The sequence below is a fragment of the Myxine glutinosa genome, chromosome 11 (genome assembly GCF_964187855.1).
Source record: "Myxine glutinosa chromosome 11, kmMyxGlut1.1, whole genome shotgun sequence".
Lineage (NCBI taxonomy): Eukaryota > Metazoa > Chordata > Myxini > Myxiniformes > Myxinidae > Myxine > Myxine glutinosa.
The window spans coordinates 120,831,850-120,850,274 of NC_136271.1; the positions used below are offsets into that span (position 1 = coordinate 120,831,850).

Here is an 18,425-nt window from a genome sequence, read left to right on the forward strand (position 1 = left end):
CTCCTCACCCCTCCCCTCCTAAACTCCCCCCTCACTTCCCTCCTCCTAAACTCCCTCCTCGCCCCTCCCCTTGCCCCTCCCCTCCTAATCTCGCCCATCACCCATCCCCTCCTAAACTCCCCCCTTGCCCCTCCCCTCCTAAACTCCCCCTTGCCCCTCCCCTCCTAAACTCCTCCTCACCCCTCCCCTCTTAAACTCCCTCCTCACCCCTCCCCTCCTAAGCTCCCCCCTCACCCCTCCCATCCTAAACTCCCCCCTCCCCCCCTCCTAAACTCCCCCCTTGCCCCTCCCCTTGCCCCTCCCCTCCTAAACTCCCCCCTCGCCCCTCCCCTCATAAACTCCCTCCTCGCTCCCCCTCCTAAACTCCCACCTTGCCCCTCCCCTCCTAAACTCCCCCCTTGCTCCTCCTCACCTAAACTCCCCCCTCACTCCTCTCCTCCCAAACTCCCCCAACACCCCTCCCCTTCAAATCTCCCCATCCTCCTTTTTTCTCCAATTCTCCCCTCTCACCCCTCCTCCTCAAAGCGTCCTCCCCGCTTCTTCTCCCTTCCAACTCTCACCTCCATCTCCCCCAACTTTCTTCCTTGCTCTGCCAACCCTTCAAACAACACCTCACCGTGCCTCACTCAATCACCATCAAGCCTTTTATCCACCTCATCCTTCCATTTTTTCTAGCTATTCTGAAATCTCTGACACACTATCAACAGCTCTCCCTACCTCCTCCTCCTCTTCCACATTTTACCCTACCTCTCCCCCTCCCCCCCCTCCCCACATTCTGTATCCGATGCTCCCCCTTCCTCTTCATTAACGGTATGGACCTCAAACATCCGGGACCTTTGCTCAAACTTGACTGATCTCTCCATACAAGTTGCTTCTGACAAACCAGACGTGATCTGCTTAACAGAAACTTTCCTCCTTCATGATGTCTCTGATTCCTTAATATCTCTCCCTGGTTACTCCTTCCTCCGGTATGATAGACATGAGCCTCGTCCTGGAGGTGGGGTTGTTATCTTTATCAAAAACTCTCTTCCTCACTCTCCCTGCACTGCCCTCTCTCCACCTCACCCCCAGGAGTACCTCTGGCTACGGCTTCCCCTTCGCTCCCACCTTTTGTTAATATGTGTGTTGTACCGTCCACCAAACAGCAATGACTCCATCTACATCTCGCTGTCTGATAATATGGACCAGCTTCTATCTACTCATCCCAACTCTCTCTTCCTCATATGTGGTGATTTCAATTGTCATCATGCCAGCTGGCTGGGTGTGGGTACCTCTCTCACCAGTGATGGCTCCTCAGCAAAGGACTTCTGTGAGTCATTGGGACTAACACAATCTGCCAATTTCCCAAACCGGATCTCAGTCAACGGAGCATCTTCTCTTCTTGACTTGGTTATGACAAACTTCCCTGCAAATGTCTGCTGCTCTTCTTCTGCTCCAATCGGTTCTTCTGATCATGTGCTTGTTAAAGTGGACATCTCTCTGGCCATTCTCAGAGAGCCTCCTCAGCGTCCACGAGTCTGGCATTTCACTCAGGTCAACTGGCACGGTCTTCAAGCAGCCATCAATCATCTGGACTGGTCTCCCATCTCTACTGACTCTGACATCAACTCATCCTGGGAATTCTTCCAAAGTAAATTGCTCTCTCTCATGCACAGATTTATCCCATCTCATCTTCAGTTGTCATACCCTTCCTCCCATCCATGGTACACGGAATATTGCGGTGTGGCAGTTGCCCTGAAACAACTTGCCTTCGCCTCCTGGAAGGCAAATCAAATGGAAGGAAATCTCATTTCCTTTCACAAAGCCCGAAACAAGTGTGTGTCCACCCTCAGGAGAGCCAGGAAACAATATCTCTCCACTCTCAAGACAACTCTCAAACCTGTCTCCCTCTTCCAAATCCTGGTGGCGTCTGGTCAAATCTGTTTCTGGTGTTTGTTCCCCTTCCATCCCCTCCCTTACCTTAAACCGGCTACACAGATGACTCCGCATGTGAAAAAGCTGAATGCCTCAACTCTGTGTTTGCCTTAAAATCTTGTGTCCCAAACCCATCCCTCTCTGTACCCACCGTACCCAGTCGTACCCAGCTGCTCCTGGACTGTGTGTCCTTCTCTCCTGACAAGGTGGATAAGTTTCTGTCAATCCTCGACTCTGATTCTGCAACTGGACCTGACGGCATCAGCCCACGGGTCCTAAAATCATGCTCTGCCGCTCTTTCACTCCCTCTCTCTGTTCTCTTCACCCTCTCTTTTGCTCAAGGTCATCTGCCATCAGCTTGGAAATCAGCCAATATCACTGCTTTACACAAAAAATGTGCAAAAACAGATCCTAGCAACTACAGACCAATCAGCCTTCTCCCAATTATCAGCAAAGTCATGGAATCCATCATTGCTTTGGATATCAAATCTTTCCTCTTCTCCAATGGCTTGATCTCTGATCATCAATTTAGTTTCAGACCAGACCAATCTACTCTGGACATGCTGCTTCTGCTGTCTCAACAATGGATGGAGGTCCTCAATGCCAAACAAGAAACTCAATGCCAAGTGATTTCTTTCACAGTGGCTGAGGCCTTTCAAGATAAATTAGATGCCTCGCCCAAAGTGTTGGCTCGCGACGGTGTTCTACGTAAATACGCCGACTTCCTGCAACAATGCTTGTCAGCCATGGAAGCGGTACCAAGTATAAATGTCTTGAACAATGAGCGTGAAAATCAGAACTTGATTTACAAGTTTCCAGAATGGCTTGTTAGAATTGTGTCTGCCTGGAAAATCCAACACAAGAGATTTCCCCCATTTGCTGAGTTTGTGTCCTTTGTAGTAAAGGGAGCAGAGATTGCATGTAACCCATTGATTATACCACAGACACTGTGCGGAATTGAGACCAGTGGAGTAGAAAGGCCACAAAGGACCATCACAATCGGTTTGTTGGTGCAAGGAGTTTTTCAATGGAAGTGAAGGAGTCTGTCAATGTAGGAGATGTCGATACAAACCAGGACACCATGTGTTGTGTCTACTGCAAAGGGGGCCATCATATTGATGAGTGTAACTTTCTTACAGAAATCGCTGTTGGAAAGAGACCTTTGCACGAGGTACTGGGCTTTGCTTTGGTTGTCTTGGAAAGGACCACAGATACAAATTCTGCAGGCAGAGAGTAACCTGCACAAAGTGTGGTAAGCACCACCCGACTAGCCTTCATGATGATTCTTACAGTGGAGTGAAGTCCCATCAGCAAGAGGACAAAGGAAATTCACCCATCGAGTCGACAAGCTCGCACACTCGAGTGAGCCACATGAACACCACTGGAAGTGTCAATAAGTGCTCCATGATAGTCCCAGTCTGGGTTTCACACTGACAATCCAAAGGCGGAATATTGGTAGACGCGATCCTAGACACACAATCAGACACGACCTTTATTTTGGACAAAACCAGTAATGCATTGGGACTGCAAGGAAGTTATTGTTGTCAACTCTGTCGGCAAATGAACAGTTGGTGAACAGCCGAAAGGTGAATGGGTTGGTGGTACGTGGCTACAACAGCTCAGTGAAAGGCCAACTCCCAACGATGTACACGAGGGAAATCATGGCAGCAAATTGATCACAGATTCCCACACCAGAAATCGCTAGGCGATGGCCACATCTTCAACGGATAGCAGATGAGATAGTCCCCCTCCAGAATGGTGAGGTAGGCCTACTTATCGGCTACAACTGCGCATGGGCTTTGGTGCCTCATGATGTGATTCCTCCAGGTCACAACGAACCCTATGGACAGAAAACTGACCTCAGATGGGAATCGTTGGCATAGTAGAGCCACAGGACAGTGATTCCAATGACACTATCTGTGAGAGTCATAGAATATTGTCCTTTGAGGTTCCCCAAACTCTCGTTCTCAGATTCGGTGAACTGGGAGATTGCCGCTCAACAGTTGTACATTCGTCCAGAACCATGATCTAATAATCCATTGATCCCTGTAGCAGTTGCTAGAATGATGGAGTTAGACTTCAGTGAAATTCAGACGGACCCAGAGATAGAGATCACGCCTGAGGACCCGGACATAAGAACGGTCCAAGTGGCATCTACACAAATGAGTACTAAAGTGCAGTTTCCAGCTGGACAGAAATGCCAAATACGTTTCAAGTTGGCATCATCTGAAGACCATAGCTGTATGTCTGAGGCTGAAGGATCTTCGACGATCTCGTGCAGTGAGGGTACCTTCTGTTAAAGAATCATTCCAGAGTGGCAAACCTCTCCCAGTTTATAAGCCGGTACAAGTGAAAGACACCAAGAGAAGTGAATTAGAAATATCATGGCTGGTTCAGGGTAAAGTTTTTGATGAAGAGATTAAAGTGCTCAAATACCTTTGGATGAATGATGCTAAGCCCAGCCGACAAGCTGAAAGGAACTACAAAAGGGCTCTCAAAAGGCAACTTGATGTACCGGTTGGATCCGTTTCTCGATGATGACGGAATATTAAGGGTTGGCGGCCGACTGAAACAAGCCGACTTCAAAGTCAACCTTAGACATCCTGCTATTCCACCAAGGTACCATTATATCACAACTCTAGTGATTCGCCATTATCATGAGAAAATTGGACATCAAGGCCGTGGCATGACAACCAATGAACTGCGGGCAAATGGCCTTTGGATAATTGGTTGCACCTCGGCAGGCTCGCAATGTAGCTCCAAGTGTGTTGAATGTCGAAGACACCACCATTCGGTCCAAGAGCAGAAAATGTCAGATCTACCGCAAGATAGGTTGACCACGGCACCTCCGTTCACTTATTGTGGAATCTGTTTGGACTGTGGTATGTTAAGGAAGGACAAAAGCAGGTTAAACGATATGGCGTCTTATCTACATGTATGGCATCTCGTGCGATTCACATTGAAACAGCCAATTCTTTGGACACCAGTTCATTCATAAATGCTCTTTGCCGTTTCATCAGTGTACAGGGGCCAATTCGGCAGTTGCGGTCAGATCGTTGAACCAACTTCGTGGTTGCGGAACAAGAATTGTGAAAGACTAGGGATGAGATGGAGCAAGCAAAAGTGAAGGATTTTTTGTTGAAGAAAGGCTGTGATTACTTTGAATTTAACATGAACGTACCCAGTGCCAGTCATATGGGTGGGCTGTGGGAACGCCAACTTAGGACAGTGCATAGCTTGCTGCCCTACTCCATCAAGAAGGTGCTCAGCTGGACGACAAATCCTTTCCATTTCCTGCGACGCATGAGGAAGGCAAGCCTTCCCCCCCCCCCCCCCCCCTCCATCCTCACCTTATTCTACAAGGGTGCCATTGAGAGCGTCCTGTCCAGCTGTATCACTGTCTGGTATGGAAATTGCAATGTCTCGGACCGCCAGACTCTGCAGCGGACAGTGAAGACAGCTGAAAACATAATTGGGGTCTCTCTCTCATCCATGCAGGATATATATTACAAACGCTGCACACGCAAGGCCGCCAGCATAGCTGACGACCGTTTCCACCCGTCCTATGGCCTTTTTGCCCTCATAGAATCTGGGTAAAGGTATCGCAACATCCGGGCCAGATCTGCCAGACTCTAACAGCTTCTTCCCCCAGGCTGTCAGGCTCCTTAACACCCTGTTACCGTCCACCACCCGCTTTAATTTAACTAACAGGGTCGAAACGCCCTCCCCCTCCTTCTCCCCTTCTCCCCCCCCCCCCCCCCCACCCCCACTTGCACTACTTATATCATATGCTGCTATACATAATATGTTGCTACATAATTGGTTTACTTATCAGAAATAACCTACAGTCAACTGCTCAACTCTATGCATTTTTGTTAATTTTATTTTATGTCGTCTTGGATATACTCATAGTGCCATGGATATTCATTGTGTATTTACTGTATACTATCCTGTGTATTTATATTATTGTTCTGTGTATTTATGGTATTGCATTACACATGTCATGTCCAATTGTACGATGTGTAGTCTTGCTTGAATGTTTATAATGCACCGAGGTCCAGGAGGAACGTCATTACGTTCCATTTTATACTGTATTGTACAGTCACATGAAAAAGTAAGTACACCCCTTGTAAAGTTTTGACTTTTTCAACATATTTCAGCATACAGCTATTTGATCCTCATTTCAACAATATTGAAAGATAAAGGTGATATAATATAACAAATATCATGAAACATTTACATTTTGTAGTCCATTGTATAATTTAAATAAACATAAATGCAAATTCGCATGACTGTGCAAAAAGTAAGTATACCCCATTAAATGTTTTTTAAATCTTTTTAACATACAGACTTGGCATTTAATATGGAATTACTTTTTTTCCTTGACTTGGGTTTACTTTCTTAACTCAGTATATCAATCTAGTGAGTTTCTGTTACACTTTGGTGATTTATTTGTTAAAAGAACCATGTCACTGATTGTCTGTCGCAGCAAGAAGTTAACAACAGGATTATATCACAGGTGGCGTGGCAAAATGTACGGACAGGTGCATTTGATGATTGGCTTCACAGTCGGGTATACAAGGGCTGTTGCATTCTGTATTAGTGGAAAACAACTGCTGCACATCTCCAAAAGTTATTACCGCTTCCTCTGGAGATGGTCCGTCAACTCGACAATGCTGTTTGTCATGGAGTGGTGGCTTTACGAAATTACGGCATGAAACAGCGTGCTATTGCTCGGCAGTATGGCATCACTCAAGGTCAGGTGTCAAAGATCCTGAAACGAAATGCTCAGAGGGGCGTCCCTACTCCAATACCGAGGCCAGGACGTCCCCGCAGAACCACAAGGAGGGATGATCGCCAGCTGCACCGGTTAGTCCGCAATGGCCGTACCAAGTCAGCTAATCGGCTTAGGGCTGAGTGGCAGCAACTGACAAATGTGCCTGTATCCAGAAGGCTAGTCAACCAACGACTGGTTCAAGCAGGCTATCGTGCCAGGCGTCTCCTGAGAAAGCCACGCCTGACCAGACAACACCGCCAGCGCCGATTACAGTGGGCCAGAGAGCACCGTCAATGGCAGCCAGGACACTGGAATCACGTGATCTTCAGTGACGAGTCTAGATTTCTGGTCTATCATCAAGATGGTCACGTCCGAGTGTGCAGACAAGTGCAGGAAGCCTACAACAAAGATTGTATAGTGCCAAGAGTCCAAGCTGGAGGTGGTGGGGTGACCGTTTGGGCTGCTTTTCATGCAGGGGGCAAAACTGACCTGGTTGTTCTGAATGGAATCCTGAACCAGTTCAAGCACAGGGCCATTCTGGAAGAAACATTGCTTCCATTTGCTCGTGCAGCCTTTCGAGGAAACTTTGTCTTCCAAGATGACAATGCACGGCCTCATCATGCTCGCATGATCAAACACTTTCTTGCTGACCATGGTGTAGAGCATATGGAGTGGCCTGCCATGTCCCTGGATATGAATCCGATAGAGAACTTGTGGGCAGAATTAACGCATCAAATCGACCACTTGGACCAGCAGCCGACCTCTGTGCGTGAATTGCAGCAGGCTATTGTAACTGCATGGCAAGCGATTCCTGTGCAAACCTTGGCAAATCTCGTGAACAGCATGCCTCAACATGTACTTGCTCTCCTGAATGCTCGTGGGGGTTACACGAAGTACTGAACTGTAATTTTACTGTCCGTAATCCCAGTCGTAATTTAACTGTTGTTTTTGTTATAAAAAAATTTTTGGCTATTGTGCAAAATAAAGAGATACTTCTGGAACACGTACTGTCCATGAAAATAAAGTTTAACACAGTACTGTCCATGAATTGAGTTCGATATCAGTTTACATCACTTTCAAGGATCAATTTATTTGTTTCGAAATGTCAAATGTGGTTTTTGTTTCTTTTAAAGGACACATTAACAAAATCTAGAATAATTTCAACATAATTCCAATGAACTTTTGGTTCGAAGACATCTTGAAAAGTAAGTCCACCCCCACAAAAAAAATATTCCATATTACATGCCAAGTCTGTGTGTGGACCTATCAATATTTGATCTTCATTTAAACAGTATCTAAAGGTAAAGGTGATCTAATTGAACAAAAAACAATGAGTAATTGACTTTGCAATAATTTATTCAACAAAAGATTAACAGAGATGCCATTTCCTTTTGTGGAAAAAGTAAATACACCCTTGGCCTCTAATAGGTGGTATTGCCCCCTTTGGCAGAAACAACCTCAAGTAGGCGTTTCTTATAACTGTCTACCAGTCTCTGACATCGACTGGGAGAAATTTTTGCCCACTCCTCCATGCAGAATTCTTTCAGCTGTGCGATGTTTGAGGGGTTTCTTGCATGCACAGCTCGTTTCAAATCCCCCCACAACATCTCGATGGATTTAGATCCGGGCTTTGACTTGGCCATTCCAGAACCCTCCATTTCTTTCTTTTCAGCCATTCCTTGGTGGATTTACTGGTATGTTTAGGGTCATTGTCATGTTGCAAGGTCCACCTTCGGTTGAGCTTCAACTTTCTGACAGATGGCCTCACATTATCCTCAAGCACCCTCTCGTACAATGAACAATTCATAGTGGATTCTGTGATGGGGAGCGGCCCAGGCCCTGATGCAGCAAAGCTGCCCCAAACCATAATATTTCCACCACCATGCTTTACAGTAGGTATCAGGTTCTTGTGGTCAAATGCTGTCTTTGGTTTTCGCCAAACATGTCTTCTAGTACTGTGGCCAAATAGCTCGACCTTTGACTCATCTCACAGAGCTGAGTCCAGAGCACATTGTTCCAGAAGTTCAGCAATGCATCAGCATTAATTCTGGGGTTCATTCCCGCTCGCACTCGGTTTTACTCCCACACTTTGTAACACACTCACCCTCCGATGCACACTTTTTCCTCACAAGCGCGCCAATTCCACTCACACCACTCACAAGGGACCCTCCACCAACACCCGGGTGCTTTCTCGATCCCAAGCGCGCGAAAATTATTTTTGCGCCAAACATCCTCCTGCAAAATCTCCCCGCACAATATACAGCACGACTCACCTGGGCGCTTCTTCTCCTTCGCTCCAACACCACCTGCAAATCTTTATTGGGGTTATTAAGCACAGCATCGTGATGTGAGCACGGACTTTGCACATTATCCATCTTTTCCTCCAACGAGTGGTTTTCTAAGTCCGGCGTCTGCTTAATCCCAATTTCCACTATTGGTTCGGTTTCTTTGCCAATTTGAATTAATTCCCTTCCTTTATCTTCTTTTCCCTCAGCGACCACTGGCTCTAATAAAATTTCCTTTTCTACCTCGGCGGTCGCCGGCTTCCCCATACCCCAGGTCGCGATCTCTACCCCGGTCCAGTTCCCTGCGCTTTGCTCCAACTCGCTTTTCCCGCGCTTCTCAAGCCGCGTTACCTCGTCGCGTACCCCCGCAACCTTTTTGCCCGATCTGCGGTCAATGTCTTCCTGTACTCTTTTCGCCGTGGCGTTCATTTGCTCCTGAAATCCCTCCGGGTTGTACCTTGCTTCGTGCCTCACTTTTTCCATGTCTATCCCCCGGGTATCCATCATTGCATCGAATCCCTTACTGTCACCCATCAGAGAGGCACCGAAATACACCATCAAAAGGCCCCAGTCCATTGGCACTGCGGGCCCGGCTATCGCCGTCACGTACGGGAGGCCGCCATCTTGTGCGCCTCCAATCTCGTGCGCGACGCCGCCATATTGTGCGCCCGAAACCCCTTCTACCGCATCCTCATTGCTTTCCTCCTCTCCCTCTCTCAATTCCTCCCTGGGGTCCTGGGTTGCCTCTAAACCCTCTTCTACCTCCCCTACCAGCATCCGATCGCCTTGACTATCCATGGCACGACTTTAATTTGGAATATTAATTAAAAATTTGGCCGCTCAAAATTTTGACAATTTTTCGATGGATTAAAATTTGGTTCGGGCTTCAAATCCCACTCCCCAACACCAATTGTTACGGCCAATAGCACAATTGGTTTCCAAAATTTGGGCTAAATAAATTTAGTCCCAGGTTCCAGATCCCACTCCTGACTACCAATTGTTACGGATCCGGGGGACGGCACTCCCGTTAGCAAGAGGGGGTTAATCCCCTTGTCCTGTTAAGCTGGCCGTCCGACCGGTCCTGGTACTTGTAACGCTCTTTTGCGGGGTGGGATTGGCCAAGGTGATTGGTCAAGGGATTCCCGGACACCTCCGCCAATCCCTCCACAAAGCAGGTGGATGGCCCCGCTCGAATCCCGGACAAAATGGAGTTTGCCGAGCGGTTTAGCAATCCGGAATCCGAGCCGTTAGCGATGGACTAAACCCGATTATAAAGCGGTTCGGCCAAAATCGTGCCACAGATACTCAATTTAAAGAAATCACGAAAGCGATCGGACGAGAATGAAACCAAAGTAAGAAGAAAGAACACAGGTTTATTAACTAACTATAAGGAAATGAAAGGGCGAGTATACACAGGAAATGGAAGGAGCAGAAGGACACAGAGCAATTCTTAAACAGGCTTACTTATCCCCAGGACAATACAGACAGAACAAACTCACGTACACGAATGGGAATTGCAGGCAGGAATGGCTGGAAGGATGAGAGGGGCAGACGGTCCACAGAGCTGGCGGGCAGGGAGTTCCGGGGATCGCGGCACGCCGTTGGTGTCCTGCGTGCATGCCCTCACTCAGGTTCAGCGGCGAAAACCCGGTCGTCAGCGCTGGTTATTACCGGGTAATAACCAGCGCTGGTTGGCTGGTTCGGGCTGGCTGACTCCAACTTTGATGACGAGTTGGTGCCATGCCGTGATCCGGCGGCTCCTCCCCCCTTCTTCTCCGAGATGAGCACATGGGCAATGGCGGCTTGCGGGATGGAAAACCACTCGCACCGCTTTTGAAGGGAACTTTGGAGAGCGGAGATGATTGGGGAAATTGAAAGGGGACCTATCTTATTTGATGAATGCAACGTAAAGTCAAACTATTGGAAACACAGCCTTACCTGAAACACATAATAACGAAATAACTACGAAGAGGGCCTATGGTTCGCTACGTGTTGCAATGTGGACTAACTAGGGGACGACCTTTGACCTTTACAATGAATGGAGGTATTTACAAAAAGAATTATTTACAATGGGGTATATTTACAACAATTTACAAGTGCAGGGTTCTCAAAACCCCAATATATATATATATATATATATATATATATATATATATATATATATATATATATATATATATATATATATATATATATGTATATATATATATATATATGTATATATGTGTATATGTATATATATATATATATATATGTATATATATATATATATATGTATATATATATGTATATATATATATATATATATATATATATATATATATATATGTATATATATATATATATATATATATATATATATATATATATATATATATATATATATATATATATATATATATATATATATATATATATGTATATATATATATATATATATATATATATATATATATATATATATATATATATATATATATATATATATATATATACTACTGTGTTCAAAAAGTATCCGACCTTTATTTTTTGTGCGTAAAAAAAAAAGAAGCTAGGGAGGTGTTGATTGGTGCACGTATGTAGGCGATCCTAATGCACACGCGTGAATTTTTTCCCACCTGCAGAAGCTGTCATTCGACGGCAGACCGCCGATGAGTGAGGACATGTAAGTGAGCGCCGTCGGATTTTCGTTTTTGACAAAATGACGGAAAAACTTGAACAACGCTACTGCATCAAATTTTGTGTAAAGCTTGGCGATTCCCAAGTGGAAACGATCCGCAAGATTCAACACCGTTCATTCCATTATGAAGGAGGATTTGGGCTTCAGGAGAATCTCAGCGAAGTTCGTACCAAAGCTGCTAACGATTGAGCAGAAGCAACTCCGTTTGGAGATCGCACAGGACATGCTGGAGACTGTGAACAGCGATCCCAGCTTCCTCAACACAGTGATCACTGGCGATGAGTCCTGGGTTTATGGGTACGACCCAGAAACCAAGTTGCAGTCATCACAATGGAAGCATCCAACATCCCCGAGGCCAAAAAACACAAAATTTGATGCAGTAGCGTTCAAGTTTTTCCGTCATTTTGTCAAAAACGAAAATCCGACGGCGCTCACTTACATGTCCTCACTCATCGGCGGTCTGCCGTCGAATGACAGCTTCTGCAGGTGGGAAAACATTCACGCGTGTGCATTAGGATCGCCTACATACGTGCACCAATCAACGCCTCCCTAGCTTCCTTTTTTTTACGCACGAAAAATAAAGGTCGGATACTTTTTGAACACACTACGTATATATATATATATATATATATACAGTGAAACCTTGACTTACGAGTTTAATTCGTTCTGTGACCGAGCTCGTAACTCAATTTGCTCGTTTCTCAAATTAAATTTCCCCAGTAAAATGAATTGAAATGCTATTAATCCGTTCCAGCCCCCCAAAAACCACACCAATTTTTTTTGTTACGTGTTTTTAAATAAGAAAAATGTACTTTATAAATAACAAATAATGTATAAACAAGCACGACCTCGTATATACTGTACATAATAAAAGAGAATGTAAAGAAATAAACTGGTTTTATTAAGTGTATTTACCTTGAAGATCAGACGAAGATGCTGGCGGAGGTGGAGGAGATAACTTTTGCCTTTTTCGCCACACTTTCCTCGCTTTCACTTGCAGGGCGTTTCAATAAAAACCTGTCCAAGGAGGTTTGTTTCTTCCTCCCTTTCAAAATGTTTCGAAAATGAGTGAGGCAAGTGTCGTTACACAGCGCCAACGCACGACCTGTTGCAACTTTTTCAGGGTGTTTCTTTTCAATAAACTCTGAAATTTTTGGCACTCAATTTCTTAGGGCCCATGGTTAAAACTAAGAAATTTTCCAAAATAAACAAAATGCGAAAACAAAGCAACAGCGATACGGCAGAGATGCTTGCACGGCAAGATAACCACGTGAACTGAACGCTCGCTGGGCCACCTAGTGGCGGGTGGCGTAAGCTCGCTCGCTCGTAACTCAGATCTCGGCTCGCATCACAAAGAAAAAAATCGACGAGCGACGGCTCGTATCTCGGAAAACTCGTAAGTTGGTGCACTCGTAAGTCAAGGTTTCACTGTATATATATATATATATATATATATATATATATATATATATATATATATATATATATATATATATATATATATATATATATATATATATATCTATATATATATATTTGTGCAGCGTCTGTCCTGTCCTGTGTTGTCACTGAACTACTTTCTCAAACTTTTGTGAAATCGTAACCAAACTTCTGGAATGCACATATCTCTCCCGTCGGTATGTCCGAAGGGTATTGTTTTTGAAAAATTTTCCAATATATATATTTTTTTTGGGAATTTTTTTGGGAATTTTTTTTTTTCAACTTCAAATAAGCCCGTTCCTCAGTATCGACGCTTGGTGCGGCGAGCGCAGCGAGCCGGGCCAAGCTAGTATATATATATATATATATATATATATATATTGTTGGGGTTTTGAGAACCCTGCACTTGTAAATTGTTGTAAATATACCCCATTGTAAATAATTCTTTTTGTAAATACCTCCATTCATTGTAAAGGTCAAAGGTCGTCCCCTAGTTAGTCCACATTGCAACACGTAGCGAACGATAGGCCCTCTTCGTAGTTATTTCGTTATTATGATTACAAGCGTCGATACTGAGGAACGGGCTTATTTGAAGTTGAAAAAAAAAATTCCCAAAAGAATTCCAAAAATATATATATATATATATTGGAAAAAATTTCAAAAAAAATACCCTTGGGACATACCGATGGGAGAGATATGTGCATTCCAGAAGTTTGGTACGATTTCACAAAAGTTTGAGAAAGTAGTTCAGTGACAACACAGGACAGGACAAACGCTGCACAAATATATACAGTGGTACCTCGGCTTACGAGTTTAATCCGTTCCGTGACGGAGCTCGTAAGCCAAATCGCTCGTAAGTCAAAGCAAATTTTCCCATTCAAATGCATTGAAATGCTATTAATCCGTTCCAGCCTCAAAAAAAAAACACCAATTTTTTTTGTTAGGTGCTTTTAAATAACAAAAATGTACTTTATAAATAACAAATAATGTATAAACAAGCACGACCTCGTATATACTGTACATAATACAAGAGAATGTAAAGAAATAAACTGGTTTTATTAAGCAGAGGAGAAGAGCATGCCAGGTGAGGTGTGCGTGTTGTCGACTTGGCGAGGCAGTACGATCGTACTCCTTCTACGATATGTACGATTTTGAAGCAGAAGGAGTCCATAAAGGCTATAACGCCAGCCAAGGGCGTTACGATTATTTCAAAGCTCCGGACCTCTATCCATGAAGATATGGAGAAGTTGTTGTTTGTGTGGTTGAAGGAGAAGCAGCTCGCAGGAGATACCGTGACCGAGAGCATCATGTGTTTGAAAAGATTGAAACTCGGATATCGAGCACGGACCACGAGGTGTTTTTTCTTTTTTCTTAATCTCGGTTTCAGTGAACTTTTGCTCTGTGCTCACGTGTACTGTACCTGTACCTGTAATGGTACGTCAGAGGATGGCACCTGTTGTCATCATATTAAGTGCAAGATGTTCTGCATCGTAAGTTGGTACACCGTGGTCTTTCGGCGGTGTTTAAGCCGGCCGTCTTGGCTTCTGTCACCATTGGCATTGAGTCTTTCGATGTAGGTAGGTCGTTGTGTGCCGGTGCCTTGGCCGAATTCCTTCATTGCTGCATTGTTAGCTCACCTGGTTTTTTATACCACATCTTTGGTTATCGGACCAGCGAATGACGTCATCTCCTCCAAAGTATGGCTTATTCTCACTTGTCTTGGACGATCTTCTACTTCTAGCCTTCCACCGTGCATTTGGTGTCCACTGTACTTACTGTACAGTGCCTGGTAAAATTGATGTAATGGGTTTTTGACCGTCAACGCCATGAACCGCCATGAACCGTCATGAACCGTCATGAACCGTCAACGCCATGAACCGCTAACACTCAAAAGCCCATTTATCGCGCCTTATAAAGCAAAACGCAAACCGAAAGCCATGCCTCTCAAGCGAGGCGTGCTTCCGTGGTCACGTGATCCACAGGTGTAGCTCATTATACCCGCACGCGCGACACGCTTTGGCGGTCACGTGACCAGCCACTCTGGAGGCGGGGATCCCCGCCGATGACGTCACCGGCTGGAGCAAGGAGATTCCTCGCTCATGTATTTCGACGATTGCGTGTTTTATATCCAAGCAGAGATGCTTTCACGGCAAGATAACCGCGTGACCGGAACCGGAAGCCACAACCGGAAAATTCAAAAAAATAAATTTTTTGAGCTCGTACATCGGATCTCGGCTCGTATCCCAAAGCAACAAACCGCCCGAGCGACGGCTCGTATCCCGAAAAACTCGTACGTTGGGGCACTCGTAAGCCGAGGTACCACTGTATATACATATATTGTTACGGATTCGTCACTTCCGTTGTTGTGGTTTTCACCCACTGGACTTATTTCTGATATTATGTACTCTTATTATCTTCAAAAGGTTTATTGTTCATGAATAGTTATCAAAAGTTAAAAAGTTTAACTTTAAAGGATACAGGAAACCGAACCGGAAGATGAGGAAAAAGAAGAAGAAGAGGCTGGGTGAAAAAGGTCGGACAAGACGCGTGACGTCAGGCTCCGTAATGAGCGTTTTCTAACGAAGGTCGCGAGGGAATTTTGAGTTCCTTGAAAGGACATCCTGCGATAGGGGTTATCGCTGGGATTGAGAAATCTGCGTAGTCAGGTTTGGGTGCTGAGATTCCGACGAATCCTCGCCTGGTCCCTTCGACTCAAGTAAGAGCCGTCGGCCATTTTGGAACCTCGCGCTTCCTTCACCGACAAAGGTTTTGCTACGCGTCAGCTCTTCTCAACATCCTATCGTCTGTCGGGGATGTGTGTGCGCGGCCGCGTCGTCTCCAATTACGTTGCGGTTTGCTGATTGAGCTGTGAACATGCTCCTTTGGAGGGTGCCTTTATACAGTTTCGGCTTGGTGACTGCCATTGCCATCTGTACGAGATTCGGGTCTCGACTGGACAGCGGGATTCGGGTTTCGACTGGACATCGGTCCAACGATCGCTGGAGCGAATCAACTTCGCCTTGGAGAAGGTTATAGAGACATTGAGGAGTGTCTTTTTTTTACTCACTTGGAGCGCAGTGAGTTATCTGACTTTAGTTGATGGTACCATCCTAAGATATATATAGTGCACTCTGGATTGCTATTGGTTGTACCGTTATTCTTGTGTATGATTTTTAATACAACAATTGTTCGTTTAAAATCATTGGTATGGTTTCACTATTGATTTCTAACACAGAATAACATATTTTTCTGCCGTGGCTCCTCTCGGGTTTCGGAGGTTTACCGAGACCAGGAGGTCGGGGAGGAGCACGTAACAATATATAGGAGCCTTTTATTCTTGTGCTGGTTGAAAGAGCTCAAAAATGGGAGGTTATATATTTCTTATCAGGAAAAAAAAAAAATCGGAAGCGGTGTGATGCCCATACGCTGACGTCACGCGTCTTGTCCGACTTTTTTCCCCCAGCCTCTTACGTTGCGGTTTGCTGATTGAGCTGTGAACATGCTCCTTTGGAGGGCGCCTTTATACAGTTTCGGCTTGGTGACTGCCATTGCCATCTGTACGAGATTCGGGTCTCGACTGGACAGCAGTCGGGTTCAATTCGTCGTACAGAAGCGGCCTGGGTTCAATTTTTTTGTCCGATTGAAAAAATATATATAATTTTTCTGGAGTTTTGGATTATTTTGAAGTAATCTTTACTTGATACTTCTTTCTCCCCAAAAAGCGTTTCCGTCTTTCAGGGTGGGAGAGACAAAGTAGTTGCAATCTCTTTCTTCTCTCACTCTTTCTTCAATAGTCTCCTTCTTCAAATAAAACATAGATAAGCTATGTGCTGTGTTAAAGACGACTCTGTGTCGATCCGGTCTTTTGCAATGGTTCCCGAAATGGGGGCTCAGAATTTGTTTGGCTCAAAGACCCACAAAAGGTTAATCCGGCCATGGCTGCGTACACTGCCTCTTATTTCTTCCTTATGAGCCACAAAATCATTCAAAGAACAAATAAGAACCTCCGGCTCTCTTTATGCTCATATTCGTCTTCCAGGGAAAGACAGTAAGTTTCGCCAAGTTTTTGATGACAATCCATTGTCACAATTGATAACAAAAGGGAAGGAGATGAATTGTGTGTGTGTGTGTGTGTGTGTGTGTGTGTGTGTGTGTGTGTGTGTGTGTGTGTGTGTGTGTGTGTGTGATTTTCCTTCTTGGGTGTCGGTGGAGGAGTGTTTTAGGCACCTACAATAAACTAGAAAAAAAACTAGAAAAAACAAACAAACATTTATTTCTTGAAAATGCCATCAGGATTAGAACATCACGGGCAAGCCGAGTAGTCCTGCAAGTACAACATAAATAGCAGTAACTACCTTCTCCAGAGTCTTCTCAGCAAACTCGAGCACTTTCCAGGAACTCTCCTGCTTTATTGGTAGAATTATTGTCCAGGAGCAGAATCAGTCAATAAGTTCAATTCGGTTTTACGTTTTACGGGGGTTTCAGTTTTTGATAATACCTCCTTAGTTCTACAAGGGCCAGTCAATAAGTAACCTTAAATGGTGATATAAATTTGAGAATGTAATGTGTGTAGTTGTAGACGACATATGTTATATCTATGGTTAAGAGTCATGTTTTACCTGTTTTAGATCTGGCAACATTGAGCATATGACGTCAGTAGAGCAGTTCCAAGATGGCGGCTCCCTTAGAAGCGAGCACCAGGGAGGAGCAAGGTTCTGTCATCCGTTTCTTGGGAAGTGAGAGTGTGAATCCCAGTGAAATCTATCGCAGAATGAAGATGCAATATGGTGACGCATGTTTATCGCTGCAGCAGGTGTACGACTGGGACAGGGAGTTTAAAAGTGGAGTGTCCAGTGTGGCAGACACTGCTCGCTCGGGCTGGCCTCACACAGCCGACACACCAGAAATGGTTGCAGGAGTTGAGCGCATGTAAGGGAAAACTGTCGCATTATGCTGGATGAAGTGGTCTCCGAATTGAACATTCGCCATGGTTCAGCACACCATACCATTCACAACGTTCTGGAGTTCCGCAAGGTGTCTGCAAGGTGGGTGCCTAGACAACTCACACCCGAACTGAAAGAACGGCAAGTGGATGTATGTGAAGAACTTCTGTGACATTACGAAAAAGAAGGCGACACTTTCTTATAGAAGCATGCACCATGCGTAGTGACTGGGGATGAAAGCTGGGTCCACTACTTTCAGCCAGAAACAAAGAGGGCAAGCAAACAGTGGCGCATTCAACTTCACCGAAGCCCAAAAAATTCCGCACACAGCCGTCCACTGGAAAAGTGATGCTAACGCTCTTCTGAGATAGCCAAGGCCCACTTGT

General features: G+C 44.9%; 1 long non-coding RNA gene across 1 annotated transcript in view; it reads left to right on the forward strand.

The window, feature by feature from the left end:
• LOC144888330 (uncharacterized) overlaps positions 1 to 16,940 on the forward strand; it is a 140,171-nt gene extending 123,231 nt beyond the window's left edge. The window contains exon 3 of the long non-coding RNA XR_013620926.1: positions 16,560 to 16,940. This is a non-coding gene — a long non-coding RNA (uncharacterized LOC144888330). The remainder of the gene's footprint in view (positions 1 to 16,559) is intronic.
• Positions 16,941 to 18,425: the final 1,485 nt, after the last annotated feature.